The sequence below is a fragment of the Panthera onca genome, chromosome C2 (assembly GCF_046562875.1).
Source record: "Panthera onca isolate mPanOnc1 chromosome C2, mPanOnc1 haplotype 2, whole genome shotgun sequence".
Lineage (NCBI taxonomy): Eukaryota > Metazoa > Chordata > Mammalia > Carnivora > Felidae > Panthera > Panthera onca.
The window spans coordinates 148560259-148585299 of NC_138347.1; the positions used below are offsets into that span (position 1 = coordinate 148560259).

Sequence of the window (25041 nt, forward strand, 5' to 3'; positions counted from 1 at the left end):
GAGCTATTTTAGTCTTCCTTTACAGAGGTAAGAGACAACTCCTTGGTTTGTAGAGCCCCAGTGGCATCCCTAGTTGCATTAGGCCTTTTTCTAGAATCCCCACAGGTTTTACAATGGGTCTAATTCAAAAATCCCAGTTCCAAGGATTAGAGCTAGAAAAAGGATATAAAACCAAATGTCCCTAAAGATGAGGAGCTCTTTATATTCCAAAGCAGCTCACTCACACACACACACACACACACACACACACACACACACACACAATGTCAGGGAGGATCCATGTCTTAGGTAATCTTTAGGTGGCAGAATTTTTATAGTATCTAGCACATTGCATCCCTAGGTGGAATATGCAGCCAAGAACTTTATAGACAACGTTAAGGTCTGTTGTGTACCAACTACTCAGTGGCCATGAATTACCACTGCCAAAGACATTTGAAGGAGAGAGCTATGATGGAAAGGGGCAGGGAAGATGGACCTTCTTGATATGCAGCAGTAAACTATGGTGGTAAGCAAGATGAGGACTTAAGAATCCTGGTTTAGCCCAGTCTCCCATCTCATACACTAGACCTGAGGTTATTTACCTGGTATCTCCATACACCCTACAAAAATTTCTTTGTGGTCTTCACTTAGTCCATCTTGAATGCCACACGGTAATTCCTTTTTTTTTTTTTTTCTAGGATAAAGTTGCCATGAATCGTATCCAGACTTACCTTATTTGCTACAAATTTTGATGTAGTTGTGGCTTGTCACTCTTGTATCCTCAAGGATGGTCTAGAGCCCCATAGAGTCATGGGAATGGTCAAGAGAATGTCATAAGACTACTGCCATCTGGGTTCTTTCTTAAAATTCCTTTTCATATCCTGCTAGAACATATGTGCTGTATGATGTCCAGGGTGACCTGGGCTGCAAAGGAACCCAGGATATAAGTGAGTACTTGACAATAAGGAGGCAACAGACAAGAAGGAAAGCTCTCAAGGTTGGAGTGCCACTATTGGAATACAAGATAGATAATAATATTGACATGGACTGAGTCCCAAGATCTGGTGGATTGTAGAACTGCAGCATTAGAGTTCATCTTGATCCTTAGTAGAGCCTCAGGACACATAAAGCCTGCTTGCTGAAAAGTTTTATATAGTTTTGCTTAGTGCCATAGTTTTGCTTCTGTCTCACCAGTGATTTGGAGGTTGGAAGGGATGTGTGGTTTGTAATTTAGGCACATGTTGGACAACTTGTCCCATAAAATGAGACATCAGTCTGAGTTTAGATAGGAGTCTATCTTTTTCCAGGAAGGAATGCATTTTCGGAGTTCTTCTGACTGTGGTAGCATCTGCCTTCCAGTAGGGGTCGCCTCAAGGCTACCCAAAGAATAAGCATAACAGCTCCGGCCCTGTGGATGCTCCTAATGCTGGGACCATCTCTTCTAAGGTGCTTTCCCACATTACAGTGGCAGAAGAAAGGCAGTGCACACAATGAAAAATCAATATATGGCAAAACCCAGGTGCATACCTAGCATTTTTCATTCTATCATGCTCCTTCATTCAATTGTGTGTTAAGATGCTGGCTGGCTCTGATGAGCAGGGAGGGACTTAGAGATCGTTAAGTCCATAAGTCGCCCATCTTGGTGGAAGCTATAAATACATAGGACAGGCTAGCAACCTGTTAGTGTCCGGGCAGCTTTTCTATATTGCAGCCCCATTTTGTAGGCTCTGTGGTCATTCTAACATTGGAAAGTGACAAGGGGCTAGGGACTGGAAGAGCGTGCTTATAAATGTATTCACATAGTGGACTGCTTCATCTCCAGCATTTCCCTTTACATACTTCAAGTGCTTTAACGTATAATAAGCAAAACTTTCTGGGTAGAAATTCATACTCGTAAATCCAATACCCTAGGTGTATAAATATTAGGAATCCAAAGGTATCTTAGATATTTCAAAATATTAAGAATAATTTAATAAGGTTTCATCTTAAAATAAAAAATCTGTATTGCTCAAACATTCCAAATTAGTTACAAAGCTACCAGTCCAAACCCATCCTCCTGTGACAGACCTATAAAACATCAAATATGCAGGGGCACCTGGGTGGCTCAGTCGGTGAAGCGTCTGCCTCTTGATTTCGGCCCAGGTCATGATCTCGAGGTTCGTGTGATCAAGCCCTGCATCAGGCTCTGTGCTGACAGTACACAGTCTGCTTGGGATTTTTCTCTCTCCCTCTCTCTCTGCCCTTCCCCTGTTCTCTCTTTCTCTGCTTCTCTCAAAATAAATAAAAACTTTTTTTCTTTTGTTTTAATGCTTATTTAGTTTTTTGAAAGATAGAGTGTGAGTGGGGAAGAGGCAGAGAGAGAGGGAGACACAGAATCTGAAGCAGGCTCCAGGTTCTGAGCTGTCAGCGCAGAGCCTGATGCAGGGCTTGAACCCATGAACTGTGAGACCTGAGCCGAAGTTGGACGCTTGGCCACTGAGCCAAGCAGGTGCCCCTAAATAAAAACATTAAAAAAAAAAAAAAAAACCATCAAATATGCAAAGCAGCTTTTTAAAAAAGTTTTATTTATTTGTTTTTGAGAAAGAGAGAGTACACACAGAAGTGGGGGAAGGGCAGAGAGAGAGAGGAGAGGGAGAGAATCCTAAGTAGGCTCTGCACTGTCAGCTCAGAGCCTGATGCCCAGGTTAGAACATATGAACCTTGAGATCATGACCTGTGCCGAAGTCAGACCCTTAACCAACTGAACCACCCAGGTGCCCCAAAGCCACTTTCTTAACACAAAAAAATATTAATACTAATGGTATCTTCTCTTTTATATTTCTATGATTTATTCTAAGGTTAGAAGATGTTTACCCACCTAAAGAAAGCAATTAGCATACCAGTGAACCGAAGCTATTTATTAGCAGATACTTGGGCTGCAAGGTTAAGAATCTTATTTGAGACCCCATCAGCAACCCTAAACTCTATATGTGATTATGTTAATGACTTCATAATGTCATGGGGTAATAACTGGGTGAAAAGATATGATATCTGGGATTTGCTTTAAAATACTGCAGGAAAAAAAAAAAAAGAAAATATATACCTAAATATGTAAATAGAGAGGTGATCACTTAGCCCACTTCCCCTGCTCAAGTTTTTCTCCCTAAGAAGTCTGTAGCTCCTAGTCAAGTTGATTACTTGAGTTTTTTTCTTTTTAATGTATTTATTTTTGAAACAGAGCATTTTGAAACAGGGCAAGAGGGAGACACAGAATCCGAAGCAGGCTCCAGGCTCTGAGCTGTCAGCACAGAGCCTGACACGAGGCTCGAACCTACCAACCATGAGATCATGACCTGAGCCAAAGTCGGACGTTTAACCGACTGAGCCACCCAGGCGCCCCTTGAGTTTTGAAATCTTAAGATATATAAATGTACATATGTTAAGATATGTAAATATCTTTCCATTAAAAAGTAAAGATATGTAGATGTATCTAGAGATACATCTACATAAACCTTAAACTTGAGGTTCCACAGTAATGTCTTTTGAATTTAATTTTAAGACACAAAGACCTGATGAAATTGTGTTCTGTCATATTCATACAATGTAACTCCTAAGGATCTTTAAAATTAGATCCAACTGGATTTTGGATAATTAACATGGCTTCCCCTGACTCAAGGTCAAGTCAAGAACTTACAGTTTCATTCTACTAAGTATGCTTTGAGTCAGAAAATGTCTCCAAACTGCTATTTTTAACAGTTTCTGTAATCTTCATGCTACCAATAAGTGGGTTCAGATCAACAGGATTAACAGGAGTAACAAACTCCACAGTAATGCCCAACAGTGTTCCCAACCTAGATTCTTAATTCTGTAATTGCACTTCCTTTTCTTTTATACTGAAATTCTTGATTCCTAAAGTAATACACATCATCACTACTACATTTATTTGTATCTAACACAAAAAATGGTTTAAAATACAATATTAATAGGTTCAATAAAGCTATAGAATAAAGTCCAATATTTTTCATGCAGTTCCTTTTTTCTTAACTGTGTCCCAAAAAGTCACAACTTAAAGTCGCTCCCGTGACCTCACATGGTGGTCAACCCATATTCAAGAGCTGCACTGTCCAAAAGAGTGGCCACTAGCCATATGTGGCTATTGAGCATTTGAAGGGTGACTAGTCTAGGGTGCCTCAGTGGCTTAGCCAATTAAGCATTCGACTTCAGCTCAGGTCATAATCTCATGGTTCACAAGTTCAAGCCCAGTGTCCAGCTCTGTGCAGACGCCTCAGACTCTGGAGCCTGTTTCAGATTCAGTGTCTCCCTCTCTCTCTGCCCCTCCCCGCTCATGCTCCCTCCCTCTCTCTCTCTCTCTCTCTCTCTCAAAAATAAATAAACATTGAAATGTGACTAGTCTACACTGAGAAGTTTTACAGCATAAAGCACATAACAGGTTTCAAATACTTGGTACATATAAAAGAATGTAAATATCAACAATTTAATGTTAATTATAATTTAATAATGATTATTATCTTGATAATATTTTCACTACTTTGGATTAAATTAAATATATTGGGTTTTTTAAATTTTTTAAATTTTTTTTATGTTTATTTATTTTTGAAAGACACAGAGACACAGAGTGTGAGCAGGAAACAGGCAGAGAGACAGGGAGACACAGAATCTGAAGCAGGCTCCAGGCTCTGAGCTGTCAGCACAGAGCCCAATGCGGGGCTCAAACTCATGAGCCGTGAGATCATGACCTGAGCTAAAGTCAGCCACCCAACTGACTGAGCCACCCAGGCGCCCCTAAATTAAATATATTGTTAAAATTAATTTTACCTGTTTTTCTCTTTTCTTTAATGTGACCATAGAAAATTTTAAATTACATTTGAGGCCTACCATCTATTTCTACTGCACAGCACTGGTCTAGAGTCAGTCATACATGTTGTGTGTGTGGCAATGGAATTTCTTAATCTGATGGACAGATTGGGGAGGGTTTTTTTTTTTTTTTTCCAATTTGAAAGAACTGGATATCTAACATCTTAAAAGATGGAGACTTTCTGCTATTCTGGGTGCTGATGCTACTCAAGGAAAAGGGAGAATCACTCTCTTATTCCAGAAATCTCAGTCTCCAAAATTTTGTTAGAGTTCATTTCACTACCATTAAACCATACAATGATTTAATAACAATTCTAAATATAAAATTCATAGATATGACTTCCAGCTGAATAAAACTCATTCTGACTCATTTTGTATAGTTTCTAGTAATATTAGAACCGATGTATTTTCACATGTTCAATGGATTTTGAATTTATCAAAACCTTGACCTACTAGGGTACCGTCATTTACCAGTAATTGCATTTTCAGCATCAAGGCCAATGAAAGGACATTCGGGAGATAGCAATCACAGTATTTTGAGCAGGGACAGTTTAATATAAAGAATTATTAACTACTTAAAGGGAGCTAACTACTATGAGGGAATAAAAGAGAACTCTAAAGAATACCCTAAGGCAGAGGGAGGGTAACCAAAAGAACCTACTTGGACAGGGTGGGGAGGGGGGAAGCAGGGGCGGGTGGAGCCTCTCCCTAAGGCTGGGACACTGACCTCACTGGAGAGGGTGTGACTGCAGTCACAAGTCATCAGATGACACAGTAGTACACTAGATCGCCCTAGCCAGAGCTGGTACACAGTAGCTGAGGCAGGAAACTGTGGGCATTGGCTGGCAAGCAGGACTCCCCCACAGCTGGGGTACTAGTAAGCAGAAGCCAGAAGGAAGAAACCACTTGCTTATGTAGATGAAATTGGCCTTCCAGCACTCTCTACTGATAAAGCTCAACATTGAGCTGTAAGGAAGAAATGTTCTAGTATCCCAAGCAAAGCAATGAAGGATAGATCTGAAATAAGGAGGTATTAAGTGATAACTGGCACACCTCCTCTAAACGTAGGAGGGCTTGATCTTTTGCTATCAGGGGCTTTGTGCAAGTATATAAAAGACCTTCCAGAAAAGAATTTTTAGAAATATCCTTAATGAGATGTTATAACTTCTAGGTGGCAATTAAGGATTTAGGCTTTTACTTTTTAAGCCTCCTTTTCTCACAGATCTCTGACCCAATCTGGTCATGATGAGAGTTTCCTTTTTTTTTTTTTTTTTTTTTTCCTTAAACATTTCAAGATATTATGGTTCCAGGATCAATCTTGGAAGTTTTGGGTCATCTCTTGTACACTAATCCCTAATTATACATATGAGGAACCAAAGTCTTTGAAATTAATGGATTTGGGGGCACCTGGGTGGCTCAGTAGATTGAGTGTCCAACTTTGGTTCAGGTCATGATCTCATGGTTCATTAGTTCAAGCCCTGAATCAGGCTCTGCACTGGCAGTGCACAGCCAGCTTGGATTCTCTCTCTCTTCTCTCTCTGCCCCTCCTCCACTCGTGCTTTCTATCTCTCAAAATACATAAAACTTTTTTTTAATGTTTATTTATTTTTGAGAGAGAGACAGAGAGAGACAGAGTGTGAGCTGGGGAAGGGGCAAAGAGAGGGAGACACAGAATCCGAAGGAGGCTCCAGGCTCTGAGCTGTCAGTACAAAGCCTGACACGGGGCTCAAACTGCCAGACTGGGAGGTCATCACCTAAGCCAAAGTCAGACACTCAACCAACTGAGCCACCCAGGCACCCCTCAAAATATATAAACTTAAAAAAAAATTAAAGTAACTGATTTGGGGGAAGTTGGAGTTGCCTTCCTGACCCAGACAGGAGCATCTACAGAACACTTACCTATCTAGCCTGAGGAGAAATAGGTACACTTGATTTTGAGGAGTCTGAGGAGTCTGAGACCTGAAAGGTACAACAGAGGCCAGACAGATAGTCAAACAGATACACAGCCAGCTTTAGTTTATGATGCTTACCTGAAACAACAAAGCCTTTCTGAAAAGCCCAGGGTAGGAGTTTAGATGCAGCCTCTCCAGGAGTGGAGGGCTCCCACAGGCCCAGAAGAGAACACAAAAGTAAGAAATTAAGGGGTCTCATTAGCAGGCACTTGCTTCATCCTGCATTACACTTCTGCTCCTCTTGGAGTCTGTGTTGTTCTATACTTCATTGACTAGGCCAAATTTTGGGAGAAGGGGGTACAGAAAAGATTTAAAAGCAAGATGTTTTCGCTTATAGGGACTGTACTGCAAAAGGAAGGAGGGGAGTGCTCATCAGCAGGAGAGATGAGGACTTCCAATTCTTTACATAGGCAAATTGCACACTCCCTTTGATACTGGATTCAACCTAAGGACCCTCCAAGGTTTTTTTGTGCTCACTGGAGGAAGAGAGGCCTTGGGACATTCAGGCAGGAAAGACGACATTCATCAGGGGAGAGAAATATGGATCTTGTTGTAAGATAACAAACTTTTAGAAGTTTAATACAGAGAACAAACAGGTGGTTGCCAGAGGGAGGTGGGGGGGGTTGGTGAAATAGGTGAAGGGGGGTTAACAGTACACTTAATGTGATGAGCACCGAGAAATGTATAGAATTGTTGAATCATTATATTGTACATCTGAAACTAATGTAACATGGTATGTTAGTTATACTTAATAAAAAATTTATTTTAAAAAAGCTACTTAAAAGGGGGGATATTGAAAACAAAAATTTGAAAAGAAATCCCAAAAGAAAAATATTAGAGATTGATGAAAGCATCACAGAGTTCATTAGTTCAGAGTTTACACTTTAGAAATTGTAACCTGAAACTGGATTTTTCTCTTGAGGATAGGGTCATGGAAGGTGAGACTCTGCTCCCAAACTCCTCCTTAGTCTCTATATGTTCCATGGGGCACTTCACAGTTGAGGGATAACCTCTTCAAGTTTCTGCCATGTCTTGTGTCCTTTTTGCCTCTCAGTTGGAACAATGGGGAAAAGACTCAAAGAGGAAAGCCGCATGGTGGAGGACAGAGCGCAAGAGGCTGGTAGTCAAGAGGCGGTCCACTCTCAGCTCTGAAAACAATGTGCTATAGGAATTAGGGCAAATCTCTTCTCCAATCTGGGTCTCAGGAGCCCTATCTATAAAATTAGAGCTGCTCCAGCTCCAGAGCCTTATCAGAAAAATCGAAGAGCTGACAGAGCAAGGATTTGGGGAAAAGGTGAAAAGAATGAGCAGCAGAAGCAAAAGCCCTTGACCTAGTCTCCAGTATTAGCCAGAAGTCAACTGGGGAAGGTGACTCACTCTGGCTCACCTAGAATTGCCCATAATTCCTGGTCCACCACACCCATTTTCCCTCCTTACCTCCTTGGGAAGAGAATTTCTGATAAGTCATAGGTGGACTGCCTTAGTCATCAATTCAGTAGGGGTGATTGCCTGGAGCACAGTCATGTGGATGATTTATTTGCTTCTAGTGAACTAATCTTGTTTGAAAGTTGTAAGAGTCCAGACACACCTAGGTGGACACAGGGGTAGCAGTTTTCCTGTCCCTTGCCTCTACCAAAGCCCAGGTGTGCAACTTTCTGGGTACTTTGCATTGATCAAATCATGTATCTTACACATTCCAACCTCGATGGCCATTTCGCTGACCTTATCTCTTCTTTTTCACCCTGCTCACATCTGTTACCCACCAGGAGACCTGCTCTGTCCCTTCTCTAATTCTCCAACATCAGATGGCTTAGTGTTCCCCTCTCCCTCGGTGGCTGTAAATCAACATGACCATGATGATGGTGATAAAGACACCACACATTTTGTCTACTATTATATACAACCGTGGGCCAGCCCTTGTATTATTCCCTTGTTTTATTTAACTGGCACCACCACAATTGCAGGTATTGTACTTCATATTATAATTTTATTTCCTATTATAAATCTATTTTGAGAAGTTACTAGAGAAGGGTTTTACATTCTGGCTTGAAAACCTTCTTTATCACACTGCATTCCTGATGAGAAATATCTGATTAGCTCCAAAATTATCAGCCTTTATCCTGAATTAGAATAAAATGTCTAACTGGTATATGGAATGAATTCACCTCTCTAAATCTCATACCCTCAGACCTTCCCAGAACATTCACATACACATGGGCTCTGGAAGGATAACTGTCCGCAATAAAATAATTCATTTTGGTCCCCCCAGAAGTGACCCTCTCAGGATGAATTTGATCGGACATTCCTTAGCTAACGTCAGCATGTGAGTATCCATTGACTTACCTCACTGGAATTCAACCTTTTGACTAGAGCTATTTTCCTTTCCTTGCTGACTTTACACACATTTTTTTCAGGCCTGTAGTTTCTTTCAAGGCAAAGATTGAAAGATGCATACATCTAGGCTAAAAAGCAATCTGATTTTCTCTCACTGCCCAAAGTTGGCAAACAACATCATCAAATCCTAAGTGGAGAGTGTTGGGGCTTCTCCCTGTGGGTGAGAGTGTCCAAGTGGAGGCTAGATAACCAGCTGCCAGAGGATTCTACAGTGACTAACAGCTGGAAATCAGGATTCCAACCTTGAAACTCTCTATGGACTCTTTCCCAGGTATGGAGAGAGACAAAGCAGACAAGCCCAAACTCCTAAGGCCCTTGTCTTGGCACCTGGTCAGATCCTGTGATCACGGTTTCTCATGTAGATAAACTGTCATCTTAACTAAGCTACAAGTTCCCCAGAGGCAGAGTATACTGTGTTTCTTCTGCTCTAGTCTCTACAGTACGCGGCCTAGAGCTCAACATTTAAGGGGGGTTCAATAGCCACCAAATTCTTTTATCCTTTCAATAAGAATGCTTTGAAGTTACCATGAGAAGTAAGTTTTCAGGGTGGGGCCAAGATGGTGGAAGAGCACGGAAGTTTTTTCTGTGTCTCACGTCCATGAAATACAGCCAGATCAACATTAAACCATCCTGCACACCTAGAAAACTGATCTGAGGATTAACACAACAATCTGCACAACCTGAAATATAGAACTCAGCAGGTACACAGTGCAGAGAGGTGAACCAGGGGAGAGAGAAGCCTTGGAGGGCAGGGAGCTGTTTTTGCTTGCAAAGAGAGGACAGAGGTGGGGGAGAGTATGGAAAAAGCACCCCCCCCCCAAAAGCACCTGGAAAGAAAGTGGAAAAGTGGAAACAGCTACAGGAACTAAACAAAAAAGGGAGAAAGAAGAAAGGAGAGGGTTTAAATTCCATTAAGACTCTATAAACAGGGGGACCACAGAGTCAAACTCCACAGCTAGATACCTGGTAGTGCTCTGATGGCAAGGGCAAATCCTCAAGAGCAGAGAGTAAGGTCCGGGGGTCCTTGAGAGAGGTGGTTCCCCTGCTGGGAGGACATTTGGTAGAGGCTGTGCAGCCTCCCCACAGCCAAAGGTCCCAGCAGACCCCAGAGAACAACCACATTCACTGGTACTGGAACAAGGACATTAAGGGGGATGCCTGGTGCCAGATGTGTGTTGTGACTTACCATAATCCCTGAAATGCTGCTGCAACACAACTGCGTGAACTTTTTCTGGGGCGGGCTTGCATCAGACCTCAGTCTCTGTGCATCGGCAACAGCAAGGTCCAGCGAACGTTCCTGGGTGTGGCCAGCACTCAGCCATTGCTCGGTGAGACCCTCCATCAGAAGGTCTAAGTGAGTCAAAGCCGCAGTCCCTCAGAAGTGAGAGGTTGGGAAACACCACCGCATCTAAGATAAGACCCAGGAGGGAGGTGCTGCCTCACAACCTGACGGCTTGGTCACAGACAGTATAAAAGCAGCAAGTGGACAGAAACCGGAGACAAAGGATGGGTGCAAGATTGCTGATCAGGGAGAACAGAGTTCCAATACTAGAGACTGGATAGCTGGATTACGCCATTTTCACCCCTCTCACGCACGCGCATACACACCTACAAGCGCCACAACAATCTACCCCAGTAAGCTAAGGAGCGCCATCTCGTGGAGAACAGAGCCATTACACTAAGCCCCACCCAAGTGGACCAACCTCACACTTCAGGAACACCACAAGTCTCTCCACCTCCTTAGTTTACGAACTATAAAATGCTTCGGAGTTTGACTTCTAGGGGAAAATGATGTAATTTCACTTGTATTTCAGTCTGTTTGCAGGTCCATCTATTCAATTTTTTTTCTTTTTCTTGAATACAGAAAGAGAAAAAATTTATTTTTATTTTCAATTTTTATTAAAAATATTTTTACTTAATTTTTTTCTACTATATTTTTTACTTTTTTGTAAATTTTTCAAATTCTATTTTACTTCTATCATTTCATTCTATTTCATTGCATTCATTTTTTTCTAATTTTCAACGTTTTCATTTTTTTTCCTTTCCCCTTTTTTCTTTAATCTATTAAGCTCCTTTCAACAACCAGACCAAAATGTACCTATGATCTAGCATAATTTATTTGATATGTTTTGATTTGTGTTGTTTTTAATTTTATAATTTTATTTTTTTTTTTAGCTTGTTAGTTCCTTTTCTTCCTTCAAAATGATGAAACAAAGGAATTCACCCCAAAAGAAAGAGCAGGAAGAAATGACAGCCAGGGACTTAATCAACACAGATACAAGCAAGATGTCTGAACCAGAATTTAGAATCATGATAATAAGAATACTAGCTGGGGCTGAAAATAGATTAGAATCCCTTTATGCAGAGATAAAAGAAGTAAAACTAGTCAAGATGAAATAAAAAATGATATAACTGAGCTGCAATCTTGAATGGATGTCACGGTGGCAAGAATGGATGAGGCAGACCAGCGAATCAGCAATATAGAGGACAAACTTATGGAGAATAGGACAGAAAAAAGAGGAAGACTAAGGCAAAAGAGCACAATTTAAGAATTAGAGAAATCAGCGACTCATTAAAAAGAACAACATCATGGGGCGCCTGGGTGGTTCAGTCGGTTAAGCGTCCGACTTCAGCCCGGGTCACGATCTCGCAGTCCGTGAGTTCGAGCCCCGCGTCGGGCTCTGGGCTGATGGCTCAGAGCCTGGAGCCTGCTTCCAATTCTGTGTCTCCCTCTCTCTCTCTGCCCCTCCCCCGTTCATGCTCTGTCTCTCCCTGTCTCAAAAATAAATAAATGTTAAAAAAAAAAAAAATTTAAAAAAAAAGAACAACATCAGAATCATAGGGGTCCCAGAAGATGAAGAGAAAGAGAAAGGGGTAGAAGAGTTATGTGAGCAAATCATAGTAGAAAACTTCCCCAACCTGGGGAAAGACATAGACATCAAACTCCAGGAAGCACAGAAGACTCCCATTAGATTCTACAAAAACTGACCATCAACAAGGCATATCATAGTCAAATTCACAAAATACTCAGGCAAGGAAAGAATCAAGAAAGCAGCAAGAGAAAAAAAGTCCTTACCTACAATGCAAGACAGATCAGGTTTGCAGCAGACCTATCCACAGAAACTTGGCAGGCCAGAAAGGAGTGGCAGGATATATTCAATGTACTGAATCGGAAAAAATATGCAGCCAAGAATTCTTGATCCAGCAAGGCTGTCAATTCAAAATAGGAGAGATTAAAAATTTCCCAGACAAAAAAATTAAAGGAGTTTGTGACCACTAAACCAGCCCTGCAAGAAATTTTAAGGGGGACTCTCTGAGGGAAGAAAAGACAAAAACAAACAAACAAACAAACAAACAACCCAAAAGCAACAAGGACGAGGAAGGACCAAAGAACACCACCAGAAACTCCAACTCTACAAGCAACATAATGGCAATAAATTCATATCCTTCAGTACTCACTCTACACATCAATAGACTAAATGCTCCAATCAAAAAACATAGGGCAACAGAATGGATAAGAAAACAAGATCCATCTATATGCTGTTTACAAGAGACCCACTTAACACCTAAAGACACCTTCAGATTGAAAGTAAGGGGATGGAGAACCATCTATCATGCTAATGGTCGACAAAAGAAAGCCGGAGTAGCCACACTTATATCAGACAATCTAGACTTTAAAATAAAGACTGTAACAAGAGATGAAGAAGGCTATTATATCATAATTAAGGGGTCTATCCACCAAGGAGACCTAACAATTGTAAACATTTATGTTCCAAATGTGCAAACACCCAAATATATAAATCAATTAATCACAAACATAAAGAAACTCATTGATAATAATACCATCATTGTAGGGGACTTCAACACCCCACTTACAGAAATGGACAGATCATCTAAACAGAAAATCAATAAGGAAACAATGGCTTTGAATGACACACTGGACCAAATGGACTTAACAGATATATTCAGAACATTTCATCCTAAAGCAGTGGAATACACATTCTTCTCCAGTGCACATGGAATGTTCTCCAGAATACATCATATACTGGGACAAAAATCAGCCCTCAACAAGTACAAAAAGATCAAGATCATACCGTGCATATTTCCAGACCACAAGGCTATGAAACTCAAAATCAACCACAAGAAAAAATTTGGAAAGATAACAAATACTTGGAGACTAAAGAACATCCTACTAAAGAATGAATGGGCTAACCAAGAGTTAAAGAGGAAGTTAAAAAACACATGGAAGCCAATAAAAATGATAACGCCACAGCCCCAAACTTCTGGGATGCAGCAAAGGCAGTCATAAGAGGGAAATATATAGCAATCCAGGCCTTCCTAAAGAAGGAAGAAAGGTCTCAGATACACAACCTAACCTTATGCGTTAAAGAGCTGGAAAAAGAACAGCAAATAAGATCCAAAACCAGCAGAAGACAGAAAATAATAAAGATCAGAGCAGAAATCGTGCTACTGAAACAAAAAAAAAAGTAGAACAGATCAATGAAACCAGAAGCTGGTTCTTTGAAAGAATTAACAAAATTGATAAACCACTAGCCAGTTTGATCAAAAAGAAAAAGGAAGGGACCCAAACAAATAAAATCAAGAATGAAAGAGGAGAGATCACAACCAACACAGCAGAAATACAAACAATAATAAGAGAATATTATGAGCAATTATACACCAATAGAATAGGTAATCTGGAAGAAATGGACAAATTCCTAGAAACATATGAACAACCAAAACTGAAACGGGAAGAAATAGAAAATTTGAACAGACCCATAACCAGTAAAGAAATTGAATTAGTAATCAAAAATCTCCCAAAAAACAAGAGTCCATGGCCAGATGACTTTCCAGGGGAATTCTACCAAACATTTAAAGAAGAGTTAACATGTATTCTCTTGAAGCTGTTCCAAAAAATAAAAATGGAAGGAGAACTTTCAAACTCTTTCTATGAAGCCAGCATTACCTTGATTCCAAAACCAGACAAAGACCCCACTAAAAAGGAGAACTATAGACAAATTTCCCTAAGGAACATGGATGCAAAAATCCTCAACAAGATGTTAGCCAACTGGATCCAACAATACATTAAAAAAATTATTCACCACGCCAAGTGGGATTTATACCTGGGATGCAGAGCTGGTTCAATACCTGCAAATCAATCAGTGTGATACATCACATTAATAAAAGGAAGGACAAGAACCTGAGAGGACATGATCCTCTCAATAGATGCAGAGAAAGTATTTGACAAAATACAGCATCCTTTCTTGATAAAAACCCTCAAGAAAGTAGGGATAGAAGGTTCATACCTCGAGATCATAAAAGCCATATATGAAAGACCCAACGCTAATCTCATCCTCAATGGGGAAAAGCTGAGAGCTTTCCCCCTGAGGTCAGAAACAAGACAGAGATGTCCACTCTCACTACCGTTATTCAACATAGTATTGGAAGTCTTAGCCTCAGCAATCAGACAACACAAAGAAATAAAAGGCATCCAAATCGGCCAGGAGGAGGTCAAGCTTTCACTCTTCTCAGATGACATGATACTCTATATGGAAAACCCAAAAGATTCCACCAAAAAAACCTGCTAGAACTGATCCATGAATTCAGCAAAGTCGCAGGATATAAAATCAATGCACACAAATCAGTTGCATTCCTATACACCAATAATGAAGCAACAGAAAGAGAAATCAAGGAATCAATCCCACTTATAATTGCACAAAAACCATAAAATACCTAGGAATAAATCTAACCAAAGAGGTGAAAAATCTATACACTGACAACTATAGAAAGCTTATGAAAGAAATTGAAGAAGACACACACACACACACACACACACACACACACACACACACAAATGGAAAAAGATTCCATGCTCCTGGATAGGAAGAACAAATATTGTTAAAATGTTGATACTACCCAAAGCAATCTACATATTCAATGCAATCCCTATCAAAATAACACCAGCATTCTTCACAGAGCTAGAACAAACAATCCTGAAATTCGTATGGAACCAGAAAAGACCCCAAATAGCCAAAGCAATCTTGAAAAAGAAAACCAAAGCTGGAGGCATCAAGATCCCGAACTTCAAGCTGTATTACAAAGCTGCAATCATCAAGACAGTATGGTACTGGCACAAAAACACTCAGATCTGTTGCAGGGAGTATGGCCAGAGTCGCAAAAGATGAGTCCACAAACAAAGTGCAGTTAAGTGAAGGTCCTCATACTTGAGTGGGAATGAGGCCCCAACTCCAGAATGAAGCTTCTTTTTATTAGGATAATTGCTAAAGACTATGTGCATAAAATCAGCTAAGCAAGTGTGTTAATCAATCTAATGGTTTAGCTTTTCAAGGTTGAATTTCAAGTTAATTGGGTTCTATAACACTAGGAAGGGTCAGGTGTGAAGGAGGATCTGGCTCTGGACAATGTTAATGGGTCTAGGTGTTCCTTAGGAGCCACAGCCACGTTCAGCTGTGTAAACATGTCCTAAGGCCTTGCATCTTCTCCAGCCCTTCCAATTTGAAGTCTTTTCCTTTGATGCTTCTCTGCTGTATCTCCCACACAGATCAGTGGAGCAGCATAGAGAACCCAGAAATGGACCCACAAACGTATGGCTAACTAATCTTTGACAAAGCAGGAAAGAATATCCAATGGAATAAAGACAGTTTCTTCAGCAAGTGGTGCTGGGAAAACTGGACAGTGACATGCAGAAAAATATAATTGGACCACTTTCTTACACCATACACAAAAATAAACTCAAAATGGATGAAAGCCCTAAATGTAAGACAGGAAGCCATCAAAATACTCGAGAAGAGAGCAGGCAAAAACCTCTTTGACCTTGGCCACAGCAACTTCTTACTAAACACGTCTCCAGAGGCAAGGGAAACAAAAGCAAAAATGAACTATTGGGACCTCATCAAAATAAAACTTCTGCACAGCCAAGGAAACAATCAGCAAAACTAAAAGACAACGGACGGAATGGGAGAAGATACTTGCAACAGACGTATCAGTTAAAGGGTTAGTATCCAAAATCTATAAGGAACTTATCAAACTCAACACCCCAAAACAAATAATCCAGTGAAGAAATGGGTAAGTATCTCCAAGGAAGACAGCCAGATGGCCAACCAACACATGAAAAAAGTCTCAACATAACTCATCATCAGGGAAATACAAGTTAAAACCACAATGAGATATCACCTCACACCTGTCAGAATGGCTAAAATTAACAATTCAGACAACAACAGATGTTGGTGAGGATGCAGAGAAAGAGGATCTCTTTTGTACTGCTGGTGGGAATGCTAGCTAGTGCAGCCACTCTGGGAAACAGTATGGAGGTTCCTCAAAAAATTAAAAATAGAACTATCCTACGACTTAGCAATTGCACTACTAAGTATTTACCCAAGGAATACAGGTATGCTGTTTCAGAGGGGCACCCGCACCCCAATGTTTATAGCAGCACTATCAACAATAGCCAAAGTATGGAAAGAGCCCAATGTCTATCGATGGATGAGTGGATAAAGAAGATGTGGTATATATATATACAATGGAGTATACTCGGCAATCAAAAAGAATGAAATCTTGCTATTTGCAACTATGTGGCTGGAATTAGGGGGTATTATGTTAAACGAAATTAGTCAGTCAGAGAAAGACAAATATATGACTTCACTCAGATGAGGGCTTTAAGATACAAAACACATGAACGTAAGTGATGGGAAGCAAAAATAATATTAAAACAGGGAAAGGGCAAAACATAAGAGACTCTTAAATGTGGAGAACAAACAGAGGGTTACTGGAGGGGTTGTGAGAGGGGGGATGGGCTAAATGGCTAAGGGGCATTAAGGAATCTACTCCTGAAATCAATGTTGCACTATATGCTAACTAACTTGGATGTAAATTTTAAAAAATCAAGAAAAAAAAAAAGAAAAACATCAATCAACTACTGATACCACCTGGTGCTAACCAGGTGATGGATTTTCCTCCCCTGGAAGAGATGAAAAGTTATTTTCAAAGACTTTTTTTCAAGGATATTTTTATGATTTATTGCTTCCGTTTTTTTAGAAGAAAAAAATTTAATTCTTGAAAAAAAAAAAGTTAAGTTTTCAGGGATGTGGAGATAAGAGTTAAGACATGGTCCCTGCACAAAAGAAACCCGTAACATCCGAGTACAGAAAGACTGACTTTTGATGGAATTTATAATACCGTTATGGTGTTGGTCTATCCATATACCACAGTTATGAGTGATGGAAGTTCAAACAAGGAAACTGTATGTTTTAAGTGGTGACCGACTTAAGAAGGCCTGACCGACAAGATCCTTTGGACCTGGAACTCAAAGGATGACCAGTGTTTTATCAGGTGAAAAGTGAGTAACTAGAAACTCAGATAAGTAGAACACTCCACTCAATGACAACAGAATTCACATTCTTCTCAAGTGCCCATGGAGCGTTCTAACATGGACAGACCATGTTAGGCCATACAACAAGCCTCAAGAAATGGAAAAGAAACAAGGTATAGTCCCATCGAGAAACAACTATTAGCTGTCTATCTTGCACTGCACACAGGGAAGGACTGACTGCTGAACTGCCTGTGGTGATACAAATCTCTCTGCCAATAGGAGGATGGATTTAGGACACGTTCCACAAACCTAAGAGTGCCTGTGCCCAGGTAAGCACCTTCCAGAAATGGCACACTTACTTACTGCAGAGGAGCACTTCAATACCAGCCTGCTGTCTCATGAACTGCACTCATTACTAGGGCTGGTCACTTATGTCAATCCAGCCCAACTTCCAGAAGTTGCTGCCATTATGTGTCCCCTCCGCTAAGTAAAGAAAAGGGTAGGCTTGCCTTCAGAGGACACAGGGTATACTGATGGCAGTTGCCAGGGAAACCTGCCGATTTGGCATTCCTCTGCCATCCAACTAGACCCAATGTACTTTGTTTTAAAGTAGGAACTAGACAAAATAGTCACTGGGCAGAGTTGAGGGCATTATGGATTGTGTTGGTGCATGAACCCATGCTCACCAATTTGGCTACTGACAGCTGGGCAGCATGAAAAGGGTTGACAACGTGGGTCCCGCAAAGGCACAAAGGAAGCTGGGCTGTGTGAAATAGAGCCTTGTGGGGAGCAGACCTATGGAAAGATAACTGGGGTGTACGCACTAAACCTGATGCAGCTGTCCAAGTATGGCACGTGTCCACTCACTCCCCACCCACACTGCCAGGCGAGCATGGAGCAGGTGCACTAGCCTGGGCAGGGGCCTTCTGCTGGAGGAAACATGGACTCCATGTGATGCAGTAGAATAGGTCCACTGTAAACCAGGATGCAGAGGTCCCGGAAGTATTTGGGAAATAGTAAAAAGATTGCATTTGCCTTTAAAATATTCTGACCCACGGCTGCTGACAAGGACTGTGCCCAGTGCCACCTCAGGCAAGGGCTATTGGGCCACACCCCAAGGCATACTGGACAGACTGCATGCCCTGTTTCTCACTGGCCAATAGATTACATAGGCCCTTTGTATCAGTCTGGAGGATGTTCTGCTGTTCTACCAAAATATCAAATGGCCAATGCACACATGAAAAGAAACTCAACGTTATTAGCCATCAGGGAAATGCAAATCAAAACCACAATGAGATACCACTTCATATCCACTGGGATAGTTATAATAAAAAGACGGACAATAACACTTTTGTAAAGATGTGGAGAAACTGGAACCCTCATACATTGCTTCTGGAATGTAAAATGATGCAGCTACTTTAGAAAACAATTTGGCAGTTCCTTAAAAAGTTAAACATAGAGTTACCATATGATCCACCAAGGCGTATATACCCCTAAAATTGAAATCATTAGGTCTCGAGAAAAAAAAACATGATTTGTTAAATAAATAAAACTTTATTCATAACAGCCAAAAAGCAGAAACAATCCAAATGTCCATCAATTGATGAATGGCTAAACAAAAATGTGAAATATCCATGCAGCGGAGTATTATCTAGCCATCAAAAATTAATGAAACACATATACATGCTACATGTATGAACCTTGAAAACATTATGCTCAGTGAAAGAAACCAGATACAAAGGTCCATGTCACATGATTCCATTTTTATGAAATGTCCAGAACAGGCAAGTCTATAGAGAAAGAAGGTAGATTGATAGTCACTGGAGGCTTCTGGGGTAGAGAGGGCAAGGGGGAGTGATAGTTAAAGGATGCCAGGGGCACCTGGGTGGCTCAGTCAGCTAAGCATTGGCTCCGGCTCAGGTCATGATCTCATGGTTTGTGAGTTCGAGCCCTGCGTCGGGCTCTGTGCTGACAGCTCTGAGCCTGGAGTCTGCTTTGGACTCTGTGTCTCCCTCTCTCTACCCCTCCCTGAGCTGTGTCTCTCTCTTTCTCCCCCCTTAAAAATAAATGAATAAACATTAAAAAAAAAAAAAAACCACTAAACTGTAAACTTTAAAGGGGTGAATTTTACCGTATATGAATTATATCTCAAGGTTTTAAAACTCAAATAAGTCATGGAGTTAGAATAAGTGTGATATACTTAGTATAGAACAAAGTGGGACTAATCATCTTTATTTGATTGTTTGCTGCAATAATGTTAAGAAAGAAAAGCAGAGCACAAAATTCAATAGATTTCAGTAATTCCTTCTGCAAAAGTTTATGGAGCTCTTACCATCCTATGTTAAGAGCTGCTTCAGAGTGCACAGAGTGTACAAAGTTGACTGGTCCTCAGCTCCTGTCCAAGAAGTTAATGGAGAGGCTTAGAAGAGGACACGGTGGACTGATGACAGCCCAAGCAGGGTTGCTTCTGCTTGTCTACCCAAGCACAGGGCATGTCAAGCGGGCCACCAGGCTTCCAGTTCTGGTTGCTACAGACAGGCCTTCCTGGAAAGGGAATGACTGGTGAGATGAAGGCTAACAAGCCACCCAGCAGAGAGACACTAGAATAAATTATAGAACAAAATCACAGCTCGATCTCCCAGACAAGAGAGTGGTTGTGCACCCTTCCATCTGGGGCCCCTGACTAAGGAGAGGGAAGGATTGGGCCAGATTTCTCTGGCTCCCAACCTAATCTCAGGGCAAGTTCTTCTAGGCAAGGAGGCTGGGAAGGTGATGTATTAAGGAGCCGGAAAACATGAGTCATCGTGCAATAGGTTATATCAGAGATTAAGAAAATGAGGGGAAGGCGAATAACTTTTAAAAGGTACAACCTGGGTGGGAGATGGTCCCACTTCAGCAAAGTGATGAAGGGTAGAGGCACAGTCTAGATGGTGTGAGGCTGATGGAATAATGGGGCCTAGCTTGGTACCAAGTGAAGGAGAGGAGACAGCATCACACACAGAGTGAGCATCATGGCTGACTCAGGTCATAGGAACAGCAATGTGGAAGAGACATGGCCAGGACCACAGGGAGGGGATGAGACCAAAAAGTCTGGGATATAGTGGATACAGCAGGAAGATTCTAGCTTTCCTAATGGAGCAACAGCTATTCTGGTTACCTTTTTTATCATTAGCTGCGCCTCCCGACTCCTTTCCTCTATCAATTTGTGAGACCTGGGGACCTGTGGTTACACAGAATACAAAGCAAAATGCTGGAAATGACCCAAGACAATAAAAGTGCTGGGGAGTGGCGCCTGGGTGGCTCTTGCCGGTTAAGCATCGTACTCTTGATTTCAGTTCAGGTCATGGGCTCACAGTTCATGGGTCTGAGCCCCGCACTGAGTTCTGCGCTGGCAGTTTGGAGCCTGCCTGAGGTTTTCTCTCTCCTCTCTCTCTGCAACTCCCCCTCCCTCTCTCTCTCAAAATAAGTAACTAATCTTACAAAAAAAAGTGCTGGGGAGAGTGTGTTTCAAAAGAGAAAGTAGCATTAGTGTGGAGATCAGGAAAGATTTTACTCACAAAGGTAGTAGCATATGAATTTGAAAGGATGTGAAAGATTTAAAAAACTGTTTCCTGATGACAATAATACTAGTTTGAGAAAGACACAAAAACACAAAGAAAAAATGAAAATCACAAATTATTCTACTACTCAGATAAAACAACCATTAACATTTGAGGGGTATATCTTTCCTCATTTAATGTTATATACATCTATATATCTATTTATATCTGTCTATAAATATCTACATCTATATGGGTATATAGATATAAAAGTACATGTGTTGTGAATATATCATATATGTACATAGAATATATACACACATTTTTATATTTCAAAAAACCCTTGTGATTGATAAGGATTCTGAAAGGGAAACAGAAGAGGAGACAGAGAATAAGCATAGGGAGGGCAAAAAAATGCACTGAACAGCAAGAAAGCATTGCAGAAACAACATGAGCTAAACAGGACTGGGTTCAAATCCTGCCTCTGCCTCAATGGAAACCCATGAAAATTACTTAATTATGTTGATCCCCAGGTTCCTCACGTATAAAATGGGGATAATAATATTTACATGATAGAGCTGCTTTAATGATCAGAGACGTGGATATGTCAAGTGTATGGCAATGTGCCTAGAGAATGGTAGGCAGTGAGCATATGTGTTGGTGTAGCACAGGCTGTTTGGGTAGCTGCATGTGGTTCTGCTTCCTTCTGGTGTAAAATACTTGCAGGTAAGGGGGAGGCCAGAGACAACTCACTCACTGTAGCCCATGGATCTCAAGGATTCCAGATCCCACTGACTGTAAGAACAAATTCACCAGAAGTGGCAATAGATCTTTTAAAACTGTTTAACCGCACCCCCCGCCCCCGCAATTTCTAGAAAAATCACAACCTGTGTAGTACACTTAACACTCAGCCATCTCACTGCAAGGGATTTCCTTCTTATCAGCCATACTGCATTAGGCAACAGGCCAAGGTTACTAGGTCAGTTTTTTAACGGTTATTTTAATATTCTTCATGCTTGAAAAATTCTTTTGACCCTCATAAGCCAAAGTAGCAGAAGGACTATGATGGCTAGAATCTGACTGCTGATTCACTGAGTGAACTTGGGTCAGGTAGATAATCTATTTCTCCTGAAACAGGGCAGGCAAGTTACTGTCCCTGAGCAAAAGCATCAGCATATAGGGACAGTGACTCAGGGCCACCAATTTGAGTGAAGTATCTGCATAATCCATTTTTCTCCAAAGCTATAAAAGTAATTGCCCACCCATCTCTGGCGAAGGAGACTATTATCCTTTCTTCACTGTGATTTGGATCTAATTTAGATATCAGCTATATTTATGAGCCCTCGATTCATTAAGCCATGGAGACAGATGGTACCTTGTAATCAGGATAAGGGCAAAATGACTTGGAGAGCCTGGAGATCAGTCAACACAAACCTATTTGCAGTGCCATTGAGGATGGCAGTATCTCCCAGAAGAGGTACCTCATTCTCAGGGAATGAGCAGACTGTAAAAATGGCCCTAAATCATTGCTGAGAGATATAGAGTAAGGGGAGGAAGAGAAGCAATCACCATCCAAAGCAGTGGGGGAGAAGGGAGGAGGGTTCTGAAAGGGCGACTGTGTAAACGGTGGGTGATCAAGAGAATTAAGAGGCTACAGGAGTCCACAGCCCCCACCTGGATATTGCAGCCCCAGTAGCTGAAATGCAACCTGCGTTACTGAACTGAGGAACTGACCTCTGCAGAGAGACAACAGTGAGTCATTCAGCCAGTATCTACTGGAGGCTTATGTGCAGGACACCACTAGGTTAGCATTGTGGGTGGTACAAAGATACACGTAACAGAGGCTCTCCTGCCAGGGTGCTTGTAACCCAATGTTCACATGTGACCACAGTACTCAACATCATATCGAGTGCCAGGAAGCAGCTAGGGAGCCCACGCAGAAAATTATGTTTATCCCTCCTGGTGGAAAGAGTTGTTTGCCTGGGATAAACAGAAAGCTTTTGCTTCCAGTGATCAATTCTGTTTTTGTATAACCTATTAACATACCTGTGCAAATACAGATCATAAAAATAAGTCAATCTTTTTAGTTATATAGATTATATAAGATTGTAAGTTTTCTAACTTAAAAAATCAAGATATAAAACCGAATATTCTCTACTGAAGGGCATATTTAACAACAAACTATACGGAATATAAAATTATATAAATTTTTTGAAATGTTTATTTATTTATTTTGAGAGAGTGCAAGCACGAGCAAGCAGGGGAGAATCTGAAGAATCACAGAATCTGAAGCAGGCTGCCCCTCCCCCACTCACACTCCAGAGCCTGGAGCCTGCTTTGGGTTCTGTCTCTCTGCCCCTCCCCCCTCTAAAAAATAAATATACATTAAAAATTTTTTTTAAAAAGTTTTCCTGTATAAATAATCCTCTTAACATCACTGCATACAGGAGTCAGGCAAATCTGGGCCAGTTTGGTCAGAGCAGAATACCATGAGAGCAAAGGCAGAGTGCCATCCCTGCCTTAGATCTCCCCACAGAGCTTCATAGGGCTGGCCCCTCGTCGTTCAGTCCTCTGCTCAGATGTCATGGGCTGGATGTGGAGAAAGGAGGAAGTTGTGTCAGGGATTTACCCAGGTTTCATATTTGGTTAATGGGATGCATAGCCTTTCCACCAGCCAAGTCAGGGAATTTAGGAGAAAGTGCAGGCTTATTGGGAGGGGAGTGTCCACAGCAGGGGGAAGGAGGGGAAAGAGATGATTAATCCATTTCACTTATGGACATGTTGTAGAATCTGTGGAATACTGAGGTAGAGATGTCCAACACACAACTGAGTGTAGGGTTCTACAGCTCAGGTAAGAAGTATGGCAGAGAGAGAAGAGAGCATCAGTATACAGACGACAGTAAAAAACCATGAGGGTACATGAGATGATCCCAAGAGGAAAAAAGAGAGTAGATGTTCTTCACTATTGTAGTCTCAGTAGTGACAGTAATAGAGACCTGTGGGTTGAGCAAAGAGTGATATGGAAATAACACACATATTTTTTTTCCTCCTAAACCTGGGAGAGAGAAAATAGAAAAATAACTACAGGAAGGATGAAGGAGCTAGGAAGGGACTTTTTCTATAAGTAGAAGAGTCTTGGGTAGGAAAAGCCCATAACAAGAGAGAGCAAACAAAATTACAGAGAGAGCAAACAATTGATAGATGAGGTGGCAAGAAATGATGGAATCCAGTACAGGAATTGGTGTTCAGTGGGAGGAAGGCACTCAAGACCAGAAGAAATGACTGAGGTGGATGCAGGTAAGTCCAGATGTGGGAGCAAAGGAAGAGGTAAGAGAAGTTCTCAGTGCTCTCAGTGAAAAGGGTTAGTGGGGATATCAGGGGAATGGAAGGTGAGGCTGAGCAAAGATAAATGAAAAGTGTGACTTAATGGCACAGTTCAGGACATTTAGAGGTCTAGAGAAGAAAAGTGATTTAAGGTTGCATTGCTGGCTAGTGCTTAGGAATATGGCAGCAGGAGGAAGGGGACTGAATTAGAGAGGGGAACTATCATGTACGGAGTGTCTGATATATCCTAAGCACTGTTCTTGGTAAATAGGGTTATTTAGATCTAAATAGGGTTATTTAGATCATACAATGCATCCCTCTAAGGAACTTACTAATATCCCCATTTTGTTGATGAAACGTTGAGGTTCCAACAGGCTAAATGACTTGTTTGAGGTCATAATGGTAATAAGCATTCAAGGCAGCATTCAAACCCGTGTCTCTCAACTACATGCATGTAGCAGTCCTGGGGACACAGGCCAGTCCCCCTTCCACTCCACCACATTTTCCCCCCTTGGTACTTCTTAAGAAGAATGTTGCTTCCCAAAATAAAATAAAATAAAATAAAATAAAATAAAATAAAATAAAAAGGGGGGGGGGGTGCCTGGGTGGCTCAGTTGGTTAAGCGTCCGACTTCGGCTCAGGTCATGATCTCGCTGTCCGTGAGTTCGAG

At 41.2% G+C, this 25041-nt stretch overlaps 1 long non-coding RNA gene across 3 annotated transcripts in view; it reads right to left on the minus strand.

The window, feature by feature from the left end:
* Window positions 1-25041, minus strand: part of LOC144612800 (uncharacterized) — a 44497-nt gene that overhangs the window by 15736 nt on the left and 3720 nt on the right. Inside the window, exons 2-4 of one of the 3 annotated variants that reach the window (XR_013549919.2) lie at window positions 19841-20728; window positions 6733-6792; window positions 711-903 (exon numbers count right to left, since the gene is read on the minus strand). This is a non-coding gene — a long non-coding RNA (uncharacterized LOC144612800). Of the gene's footprint in view, window positions 1-710; window positions 904-6732; window positions 6793-19078; window positions 19299-19840; window positions 20729-25041 lie in introns of those variants that run through there. The other 2 variants (XR_013549920.2, XR_013549918.2) reach the window with 2 other exon arrangements.